Source organism: Zootoca vivipara, chromosome 11 (assembly GCF_965207765.1).
Source record: "Zootoca vivipara chromosome 11, rZooViv2.hap1.1, whole genome shotgun sequence".
Taxonomy (NCBI): domain Eukaryota; kingdom Metazoa; phylum Chordata; class Lepidosauria; order Squamata; family Lacertidae; genus Zootoca; species Zootoca vivipara.
In genome coordinates, this window is record NC_142594.1 from 15,642,905 (window position 1) to 15,655,050 (window position 12,146).

General features: G+C 42.4%; 1 protein-coding gene across 5 annotated transcripts in view; it reads right to left on the reverse strand.

Annotated features, from left to right (window-relative positions):
- RBMS3 (RNA binding motif single stranded interacting protein 3) overlaps positions 1-12,146 on the reverse strand; it is a 755,586-nt gene that overhangs the window by 116,188 nt on the left and 627,252 nt on the right. The gene's annotated exons all lie outside the window — the stretch shown is intronic.

Consider the following 12,146-nt stretch of genomic DNA (forward strand, 5'->3'; position numbering starts at 1 on the left):
TTGCTCTCACTTTCCTGCTTAGTGCCTTCTTCTGTTCAATATGAAAATATTCTCATTTCCTTCTTTTGGCTCTCCTGTGGATTCTTGATGCAGCTGATGGCCTCAGGTCAGAATGTGTCCCTGACAATAAATAACTACATCTGCTTTTCAGCAACCCTTCTCTAATGCAAAAAGAAATTAACAAGTACACACAAATATATATAGCTTTATATCCTGCAGGGACAAGCTGATTATCCTCAATTAGAGAAAAATAAATTAGAGTATACAATTTGCACTGCTAAACCTCCATAAAGGAGAAACTTTCATTATCCTCTGAGGGTCAAGAGAGCCCTTAGGGTACTAATGAAAAATTTGCAACTAAAAGCAATAGGATTAACATAACAGACCTCTGTGATCAATAGCTGCTGCATCAAGAATGATTTCCAAAGGAGCACTAAAGGCAACTGATGGCAAACTTGTGGATTATTGGCAAAGACCTCTTCCCTTTCAGACAATGCTCTGCTGGGGGGAAAAACAGGCTGCTTGCTATCTACTGTGCATTAGAGAAAGTTAAGAAACGATTTGACATTTTCATAAGCCCGGTCATCAGGAATGACAGGAAACAGCGGCAACTGGATGCACAATTGGCCTGGCACTTTTGCCATGTCCACAGGAAAACTTGTGCAAAGAAATGCACAGGCTGAAGATGCACATACTGCCTGCATGAGTCCCCTTTCAGGTGTTTCAAAAAAGTACACCAGCTGGGATGCAGGACACACCTACCCTGGCTGTTTTTTTGCAGTCAATGTGAGCACTCAATGTTCCCATCCCCTATAGTTCCATCTGATTTTATTCTGCTCCAAATTTGATTTTAAGCTGTATTTTAACAGATTGTTCGAGTTATGTTTTTAGCGTATCTTATTTTGATGTTAGCCGCCCTGAGCCTGGTTCTGGTCGGGGAGGGCGGGATATAAATTATTAGATCAAAACAAACAACAACAACAACCCACAGTATCCTCCTCTTCTGCAGTTAAGAAGTAAGGAGGTCATGATATCTTGCCACTAGGAAGCTCTGCCCTCTCACTGCAAGAATACTGGTTTTCGCAAACTTGTGTCTCAACTCCCCAGTAGCAGATGATTCCTGGTGTACAATGACTGCAGGCAATTTAAGGCAAGATAACACAGCTGAAACATAAAGAGGCAAACATGAAATGGAAGGAAAGTCTTGGTGATCTGACAGGCCGCTTGCACCATAAGTTGGCTTTGATTCTAATGTGTTTATGTTGGGTTTAATTTCAAACTTGGATATGGATCTGAAGGTTTCGATGATTAATCTTGATCTTCCTTTTGGCCTATTCTGCCCCAGTTACTTTCCATAAGGGTAAAAACAAGCAATCTTCAGTGGCTCGCTGTGTAAACCCTGATAAAACTAGGGGAAGAAGGGGGCCTTAGCTGTTGAACATGCTTTAATGTACTGTACATCAGTGGTAATGTACATCATTCTCAAAAGACACACACGTGTGTAAGTTGTCCCTAAAAGAAGGGCATCCAAAGTATTCTGCAGCCTTTCCACAGATCTCTGAGAGCATGGAGAGGTCAAGTAGAGAACTCCACAGGGCTAAAGGGACCTGTTTCACACATCTTTACTCCATGCCATTTACATATAAGAAAGAAAAGGGGAAGGAATGATGTCTATGCATTCACCTTCCTAGACATTAACACATATATGAAGGCATTCAGAATCTGCACTAATACAAAATCATATCCCAATGCTACTGTGGTCAAGAGGTCAATGAGGCAGCCATGAAGCAGGGCTGCCACACGTCCAGAATTTCCTGGACATGGTCCGGGTGGAATTTCCAAAGTCAGTTGGAATAACTCCCCCACCCCACCCCAAAAAATGAAAAAGAAAAGCTCAACAACTTTTGTCTCCAGATTTTCACTTTTTGAAATATGGCAACCCTACATGAAGGGAAGTGGTGAATTGCAGCCTGAGAGCAGCTTAGTCTTTCCTTCAGGGACAAGTTGCTCAGGCTTAGGAGCTAGTTGCAAACCATAAGACCTAGTGGAACCCCTAATGGTTCCTTGTCACATGATCCCTTTACCTACAATACCGCCCTCTGGCTATCTGCAGTGGCAGCACTGAGAACCTCACAAGCACCATAATCTGCACCTCAGACCATCTAAATAAGACGTGTTGCTTGAAGGTTCTGAGGTGGACTGTCAGCCTGGGATTCTCCTCTTGGGGGTAGTGCTAAATTGCCAAACTAAGGCTGAGGAAGGTTTCCAAGTAGAGATGCTCTTTAACTTGCAATCCCAGTTCTCCGGCTGCATACTATTTAATCTCGGTCTCAACTGGAAATACTTTCCTATTATTTCAGCTCCAACTAGAGAAAAGAGCATTGCCTTTCTGTTTGCACATGCTTGCTTCTAATGTCTATAAAATCCTGGATCTTAGAACAATGGCGCGGGGGGGGGGAGCTACACAGCTGTAACTCATCAACATAGTCCATTCTTAAGCATATCTAGAGAGCATGATTAATGTTCTTTAGTTTGATTGGTATGTAGGCCACACTCTGTGGGTTTGTTTGTGTGTAGTATGTGACTGGAGAAGAGACAGCAGGAATAAAGATTGTGTGTGTGTGTGTGTGTGTGTGTGTGTGTGTGTGTGTGTATTCTATAAAGAACAAAGGCTTCAAGGGAGAAAGATACATCCGGAAGGAAATGTCTGATGGCACTGAAAGGATGACTCATTCTAGAGACAGATGGATTTAGATATATAGATAAGACAGTACATGCTGAGACAGAAGCACAAAGACAGACGACATTATACATACATAAAGCAGGGAAGGGGGGAAGAAGCCACACCTTTCTGCAGTTAAAGAGTCTCCTTGCCTGCCTTCCTGCCCTTGTCTAGAATGTAAACTCTCCATGGAAGTGAATGTTAAGAATTTTAATGAAGTGTACACTTTAAACGTATTAAACTGAATTATGCAGGAAAACAGCAGGACAGCAACAGATGTAGAGATCTGAGGGTGACATGCTTAGTTTCACTTGATGAATGTTTGTTTTGTTGTTCTGAAAAATTAATGTAATTAAATATTTAAAGAGAACAAGCAACGCTTAAATTGACTCGGGATGGATTCCTTTCTTCCAAGAGCACTTAAAAATAAATAAATATCTCAGCCGCATTTAAATGGTTGCAGGGGCTTGATCTTGAACCGTCCATTGTTGCATTGCAAACATCGCGGTACTGTTGCAGAGAGTAGTTTGAATGTTTGGTGACGCCAAGGTAACCGAGAGAAGAGGATATTCACTGCCTCCTGTTTTGCAGAAGTAAAATCAGGAGTTTTCATCCTCATCACCAATCACTTATTTGGTCGATTTTTGGGTGTGTGTGTGTGTGTGTACACATGTACCATGGACATTTATTTAAGTAATGCTGAAATAATATTCAAAAATCAAAGCAAGCACAGTCAAGTGAATAGGACTTCAAGTCCTTGCTCAGCCATGATGTTTACTGGTAGTGGGACATGGAATAGTATGATGACCTGGACAAGGGAGATTGGGGTTCCACCTCCATTCAGCCATGATGCTAGCATACCATGGGCTGCATTCATGATTCCAAACCATTTTCGGGGGGGGGGGGGGAGAGAAGTCCTAAGCCTTCAAGCATCCCTTCCCTCCTCCCCTTGAGTGAACAGGTTAATAAAACAACCTGGCTTGATCCTGTTTAGGGAAGTTTTTTTAATGACTGATGATTTAATGTTTTTTTAATCTCCTGTTGGAAGCCGCCCAGAGCGGCTGGGGAAACCCAGCCAGATGGGTGGGGTATAAGTAATGAATTATTATTATTACTATAAATAATAGTTTGTAGATCCAACTGGTTTGAGCGAGTCCTCCAAACCAGAACTGAACATGAATATCAAACCATGGTTTGCAATCCTGGTTTGGAGAGCTCAGTCAAACCATAGTTTTCCATTTCAACTATGATGACAAATGAGTTACACTCTTTCCCATGTCTTATTTCAGATCCAAGTTCTTTTCAAGGTTCAGATTAATTCTACTGGATCTGACTTTTATACAGGTTCCTTTAGGAATGTCTCTGTGTATGCACTCTCCCTCTCTCTCTCTCTCTCTCTCTTGGGAATGATCTGAGAGAGAGAAGTGACCAGAGAAGGTGGTACTTTTGATACTCACTCAAAAAATGCAAATATGCCTGTAGGCCTAGAAAAGCTGGTACCCCTGCCATAGACACCTGAGAACTCTTCGATCCAGTGAAGGGTTCTGTCAGGTGGAGGTTTGTGTTTGGGCTCCCCCCCCAAAAAAAACCCTTTCTCCTGCAGCTTCCCACCACCTTACCTGCATTTACAAAGGGTGACCCAACTCCCTAGAGAAGATAAAGGGCATAGGGGCCTGCAGAGAGAAGGGTGGGTTAAGGAAAGTCCCCTCCGCCCCTTTTCTACTAACAGAAGTCTCCACTGGAAAGAAATGTGCTGTGGGTACCAGCAGTCACAGCCCAAAGTGGGGCTGTTCCTTTGAAGGGGAAATAAAATTCACAGATGCACAACACAATCCAGCTATCTTCTTCTTCTTCTTCTTCTTCTTGGCAGTTGATAAGATCATGAAGAGAGCAGCATATTGCATCTTTATACAAAAGCGCTTGGGGAAAGAGGCACAACGGATTTGAAGATTACCCTAAATAGTACACAAGAGGTTAAGCAGATGGATTAGCTTCCCTTAATGCGTCCTATTTGATAGACCAGGGTGCTTTGTGGGACCGAGAGAGATTTCACTCAACAGACTCTGGATAGTAGGGGGAAATGAGCACCTGGCTCCTTGAGGAACACATTGAAAATTAGATTATAGATTGCAAATCAAATAACGTTGCAGCCACTGTTAACTTCATTGTCTGAATCCCTTGCCTTCCATCCCACATTTTCTCTTCTTACTCGCAGAGATATGGCCCTTTACAGGGAATCCTTATATTTGCTACCTGATTAAGGATACTGCCTTTTCAACCCTGGTATCTTCTTGTATCCTAGGAAACATCAATCTTTCCCTGGCGTACTGTGGTTTTGGCACTGCTTTCCCCAACAGCACACTCAAGGATAGCAGAGGGAGATGGCCATCTCAGACAGCAGATGCTGAGAAGCAATGGGATATGGCAATGCTGTTTCCAGACCCTGTGCTCCTTGAAATAGCCTGTTGTGCTCAAGTGAGGACAGCTCACTTGAGAGACCTCCTTATCCCTTATACCAGTGTTTTTCAACCTTTTTTGGGCAAAGGCACACTTGTTCCATGAAAAAAATCACAAGGCACACCACCATTATAAAATGTTTAAAAAATTAACTCTGTGCCTATATTGACTATATATAAAGTAATTCTCTTGAATAGGAATCAAATAAACACAAAGAAAGTATATGTATATGATAACAATGAAACTTCAGGCTTTTTGTATCCAAGCTGACAGTGGTTTGAGATCTGGACCTGCTAAGCCCAAAGCCCCTGGCCCAGTCCCTGGCACTGTGCTGCTTAACAAAGGCAACAAAAAGGCCACTTGCCTTGATGTCTCCTGCTGTCCCGGGCCGGGCCTTTTCCTCCTCCTTTTTCTAACAGACAAGGGGAAGGCGGGCCTAGGAGGGAGGTCGCTCGGGGACGCTGTTTTTCGGCTGGCCGACAAGCCAACGACTACAACGTCTGCTGGGGGGGGTGGGAGGGGCAGCCACGTGCGCGCGAAGGATCCTGACGAGACGCGAGTCAGCCCCGGCTATGCCTGCCTCGGAACTCCGAGTGAGGCGGGCGGCGGCTCAAGAGAGTGTTAGCTTTTTCCTCAGCGAGGGCGAACCTCCTGACTTGCCAGCGGCCGGACGCAATGCCAGGGACTAGCGCCGTGGCCAGTTTGAAGCGGCTAGCCAAGGCGTTTCCGCGCGCATTCGCCGCCGCCGCAGCGACAACGAAGGAATTGGGGAGGTGCTTCTCGCCAGGCCTCTGTGCGCCGCCCGCCGCCCACGTTCGTAACGGCACACCAGGCAACATCTCGCGGCACACTAGTGTGCCGTGGAACAGTGGTTGAAAAACACTGCCTTATACACCCAGGGCACTGCATTTTGCTGGGTAATTTTTCCTTAAAAGTCCCCAAAATATCAAAAGCCTGCTCCACAGCAACTTGTCTCTGTTCTGTGGAACAGCATTCCTGTGGAGATACAACATGTGCCTACTATACTCAGTTTCCTGAAATAAATTGAATACATTTTTGTTTTGACAATCTTTTGTAGCTGGAGAAAAAGGTATTAATGTTGTGTTGTTTCAAACCGCCTCCCCCCTATTTTCCAATGTTCTTTCGTACTGCTTTTAAAACCATATTACGGTAGCTATTTTTTATGATAGGTCTATAAATTGCCTTGAGACATATATGCACAAGGTTATTAATTAAAAACTCAATCTATCAACTATATAAGATTCAATTCCCAGTGAATTAAATGAGTGGCACCATCTTGTCCTTTACCTCAGACAGGGAAGTAGTTTGGACTGGGCATGAACATGCATTGCTTCTTTAAGGAGCTAGGTAACTACAGGAACATCAAATATGTGTACAAGTTGTTGGGAAAAGGTATAATAACGATAATGAAAATGATAATAATTTATTATTTATACCCCAACCATCTGGCTGGGTTTCCCCAGCCACTCTGAGCGGCTCCCAACAGAATATTAAAAAACATGATAAAGCATCAAACATTAAAAACTTCCCTAAACAGAGCTGCCTTCAGATGTCTTATAAAAGTCAGATAGTTGTTTATTTCCTTGACATCTGATGTTCCACAGGGTGGGTGCCACTACTGAGAAGGCCCTCTGCCTGGTTCCCTGCAACCTCACTTCTCACAGAGAGGGAACCGCCAGAAGGCCCTTGCCGCTGGACCTCAGTGTCTGGGATGAACGATGGGGGTGGAGATGCTCCTTCAGGTATACTGGGCCGAGGCCCTTTAGGACTTTAAAGTCAGCACCAACACTTTGAATTGTGCTCGGAAACATACTGGGAGCCAATGTAGGTCTTTCAGGACTGGTGTTATATGGTCTTGGTGGCCACTCCCAGATAGTGATAGGTGCACACGAAAGCTCATACCAAAATAAAAACTTAGTTGGTCTTTAAGGTGCTACTGAAGGAATTTTTTTATTTTACTTCGACCCAGACCAACACGGCTACCTACCTGTAACCAGTCCACTCTGATTGTTCTCCAAGGGTCGTGACAGGGTAACTGATCCCACTCCCATTTCACTCCAGAAATGAAGAACCTGGATGTTTTTAATTGAACGTCATCGAAAAGTTTTGCAAAGTAATAAAACCTTTGACTAGGGTCTCAAGTGAACTGCTATGTAGAACAGAAGTGCTTCCTGTTGCTCACTTCCTTGGTAGTTACTGGGGTGGGGGAAACTGAGAATGTTCTAGTTAGACACTCTAGCCAGCCTTCATTAAACATGCCTGGCAGAATTTAGAAATGCTAGGAAACATGGCAGCACACCTTCCTATGTTCCAGCATCTCCAAATACTGCTGCACATGCTTGTAACACAATCTAGTACTCTATTCTTAAAAGCTAGGGCAAATCAAGTGTCCAGGGCTGTATCCAATGCTAGCTATACTCAGAGTAGATTGATTGAAATCAATGGACCTGGCTAACTTTGGAGCATTAATTGCAATCGGTCTACTCCGACTAATATTTAGTAAGTGTGCTTAGGTTTCTGCAACATCTATGCGCAACCATACAGAAACAAATAATAATAATAATAATGTGGTGGAATAAGCAAATGCTATAAGATAATGCTACTATTCAGTAACAGAAAAACACACAGAGAGAAATGTATCTCCAAATAAATGCCTCCCTCTTGCTCTTCTAAGCAATCAGTAAACATTACAAAGGAAGGCAGGAAATAAAGAATGGACACTTAGAACAAAATAGCCTAATACACAAGCTTTGAAATATGAGCTGTTAGTTTTGACAAAGAGGAAAAAAAATATTAATGAGCTGGATGGATTAAAAATTTTTTTAAAAAAAACTTTCATTTTTTTTAAACTTTTCTTTTTTTAAGGAAATAATTCTGTGCAGAATGCTTGCAACTATTCAGAATGGAGCCAGCCAAGGGCAAGATGCCTTTTCAGGGGGAAAACTGCAATATTAGTGAGGTAAAATATAATAATTATGACCCTCAGATTGGGGTTTTCACTCCAACAAAAAAACTCCATCAAAACCTCTTAATCTTTCTGCATTAAATTGAGCATGCTAAAACACCGAGGCTATCCAAGACCACACAATTACAAAATGGTGATAATTGCAATATTGATAAAAGCTGATAACATGAAGAACAATGCACGCGGGGGGTGGGGTGGGGGTCCGGTTCCAGACAGGAACTGGAAATGTCTGACCGGTTCACAGGACTGCTGAAACAATTTCTTGCCTTCACCGCTGGCCAATAGCCTAAACATTTTCCCCCTAAGGTGCACTGAAGTCAATATTTAATGTAGCCATTAGCTTACAGACAGGAAGGAACTTACACACTTACCGAATACATGAAAATTAAACCAATTTTTCTATACTTTGGCTAGGAGTCACCAGCTCACTCGGTAATGGAATTCAGAAGCACTGCAGCCCACCCTATGACTCGTTCACACACAATTTATGCTAAGATAGCAGCAACCATGAAGTCATTTCAATCTTTGGCTTATTTTCATGATGTGTATTTTATACGAGAAGGCAAAGGAAGTTGGAAACCGCCAGCAATCCCTAGCATGTGTTGCCTTTAACTTGCTGCCTCTGCAGCAGATCTTTCAGTATGGCAGCTCCTCTGCTTTTGGAACTGGTCATGCCAGAGATCTCCTCAGTCATTATTCCTTCCATGCCAAGGGCTACTTTTCAATTGCGAAGGAGTAGCCATGCTTCGACAAAGGCCTTTCGCTGCATGTATACATATAAGGGTGTTTCTGCAGGATATTGGCATTTCCCATGGTGCTAAGTGAGTGGTTCAGCATTTCAGCCGGCCGCATGATGAAATCCTACGATTGGGACCACAGGCGCCCAGTCGAAAGATCGCAGCTGCAAACATTCAGTGCAGCACTTGAGCTGGAGAGTGCAAAATGGGTGCTTTGAAAAACTCACAAACATACCTTTTGGGGTGTTGGTCGTGGCTGCTTGCAGTTAATGCGTTCCTGTTCTCCGCTGCTTGATTAAAAAGAAATACGGTAGGATGCCTGCCCTTCACAAAAGTTTTTACTGCAGAGAGATAAGGCAAGGGGCATCCCTCTGGCCAACTTGGCAACAGGATTGTGTTCTTTCCCCCCGCAAAATGTGCTAACACTGTGCTGTCCTTTGGACTCCCCAAAAACCACCAAATGTAGAGCTCTGGTGCTAATGGGAGAATAACGTGCTCATGAAGATTGCAAGACTCTACGAAGGGCCCTGCTGGACCACATCAAAGCGCCCAGGCATATGCTTGTGAGAAACCCACAACATGAATGCAACAGCACTCTCTTGCTTGTAACCCCCAGCAACTGAAATTCAGAAGTGTACTGGCTCTGATACTGGAGGTAATAGGATACATGACTGTGGCGTTTCACCTCTAGAGGGCCAAGAAGGGGTTAAGTTGCCAGGGAGGGAAACGACCAATGGGAGCTCTCCAGCCAGAAGCAGGGTGTATATAGAGTGAAGCAGGCAGGCAGATGAGGAGAGAGTTGAGAGAGTTAGATGTGAGGAGAGAGAGATAGATGAGAGGAGCTGGTGTGAAGAATAGAGCTGGTTAATATTGTGGTGGCTGTTAAATAGCGAGATAGACAGGATATAGTGTTAGGAGTTTAGTGATAATTATTATTAGTATTATTTAGAGGTAATAGGCCGGCAAATCATATTTAGAGGTATTAGGCTGGTATAGGAACCATCTGTGATTTTGGAAACCGTTTAAGCTTTGTACAGTAACCAATACGCATAAGAGTATTCAATAAACTATTCTGTTTTATTTTACTATATCCTGGTCTGAAGTGTGTGAGTGATTGAGAGTTTTTGTTTGTCGTTGGCACATCACCAATAGACCGTCAAACGTCCGGGGGTGATGTGCAGGTCTGTGTGACCGCGACAATGACCGTCAAGACAAGCAGTCACTACATAATGAATTTTTTTTTAAAAAAATGTTTAAAATAGTCATTCCCAAGAGGCTTGAAGCATTTCTTTAGGGGATTAAGTGGCAGAGGTTCCAAAATAGATGGTTAAGTTGTTTATGTATGCTACTACCATAGCTGGAATCCTGTATCCGCAGAAGTGGAAAGAAGAATTCCCAACAAAAGAAGAATGGATTTTAAAGTTAATGGACTATGCAGAGATGGCGAAGTTGACAGCATAAAAATAAGAGATAAAAAAAGATGAGAACTTTGTCGAAGAGTAGAGGTTCTTTTCGGACTATTTGCGGCGGCGGGGGGGGGGGGGCTAAATGAAATCGCGAGCAGGAATTGAATAACAGGCAAGAGAAGGAGAATAAAGAAATGATTGTGATATAAGTTATAATACAATAAAAAAAGAAAAAGAAACGGCAGTTATGGCAGCAGGTAAAGAATTTCATAACAGAAACATCACATAAGGATGAGAAGTCAAAATGCATTACAGCATATTGAAAGTAAACTGAATAATGTCAAATTTTGTGTAAAACAAACAAACAAACAACTAATAAAAACCATTCTTAAAAAGACAAGGGGTCACTGATAGGTGCATCATTGAAAAAAATATACATTCCCATTTTAAACTCACACATCTTGATGGGCAGCACATATTGTGGTACCAAATTCCACAGTGTTAACTATGCACTAAGTAAAGTTATTTCCCCCAACAATTTTCCAACATTCAGCTTCTATGGATCACCCTAGCTTCAATGTGTATGAGAGTGAGCCCTTCCCCTTTATACACAGCGCTAGTGAATTCTCAACTTTTCAGCACTGGGATGGTGGTTCATTTCACACTTTCTTGCCCTCACCCTTGATGGATCTCATCTATATTTCTAGGAAAAAGCTGCAGAGCACCGTAGGAGACAGAGACTCCAGCAGCAAAATTATGCATTGTGGAACATGCAACAAATAGTGGCCAAGGGGGATCTATTAACTAGCAATCAAAAGATAATTTAAAACACGGGAGAAGACAACAGGTGCCTAATGGATGGGCACTGAAACATTTGGCAGAAACCTCTGGGTATAAAATGATACTGTTGTCCATTCAGCTTAATAAAAGGGCAAGCGCTTACTGTCTTCCAACTCTACAGGATGGTATGCTTTTAAAAAAAATCAATTTATGCTGTAAAAATTATCTGCATTGCTGCTCAAGGGACTGAACTTACAATAGATGTAGTATGTAAATAATTCTGTCCAAGAACTGAACCTTTCCATCACAGCTGCAAGTGACTTCCTGCACGTTAGATGCACCCCTAGCAAGATCCATACCACGCAACAGACTCATTTTCTCTGCAGTCAGGCTTGATTCTGGCACGGCACTGACAAGACTATAGATAAACTCGGGGATCATGTCACTGCAAGGCTGTGTCTTATCTTTAATAAAAAAGGAATATTTCTTCCCACATGTGGCCAACAAAAAAATCAACAGTTGCTGGCTTTCAATTGCTACGTATTCATTGACAAAGTCATGTCCTTATGGGACTCTTGGCTCTTCAAAGCTAAAGAGTTTGTGTTCACTTCGATTGATTATTGAAAAAATTATCATTACTTCTAAATAACAAGCCAAGTGAATACTTTGTTTTTGAAAGAGTGCGAGAGAGACAGAGAGATGGCAGAGAAGAGAGCTATTTCTTTTTGCAGTGGAAAGCCAATTAAAATGGCTCCAATACAGAAACTTCTGAAAAGTGTCACACTTCTTTTTAACTTTAATTATTCACATTCCTTTGAACCTTCAAGGAAAGGTTTTGTTCTAATCTAGGGAGAGTGCTGGGGAAATGTTATAACTTAAGCAATACTCTAATATGAAGACTAATGTAGGGGGGAGGGAGGAAGATTGATTTTTTTTTTTTTAAAAAAAGATGACTCAATATGACGTAGCTGATTTACAGTGTCAGGGGACATTCACGGAGAGCCATTAGGAGCTCTTTGAAAAGAAAATCTAAGTCATATTTGAACTTCAAAAGATCA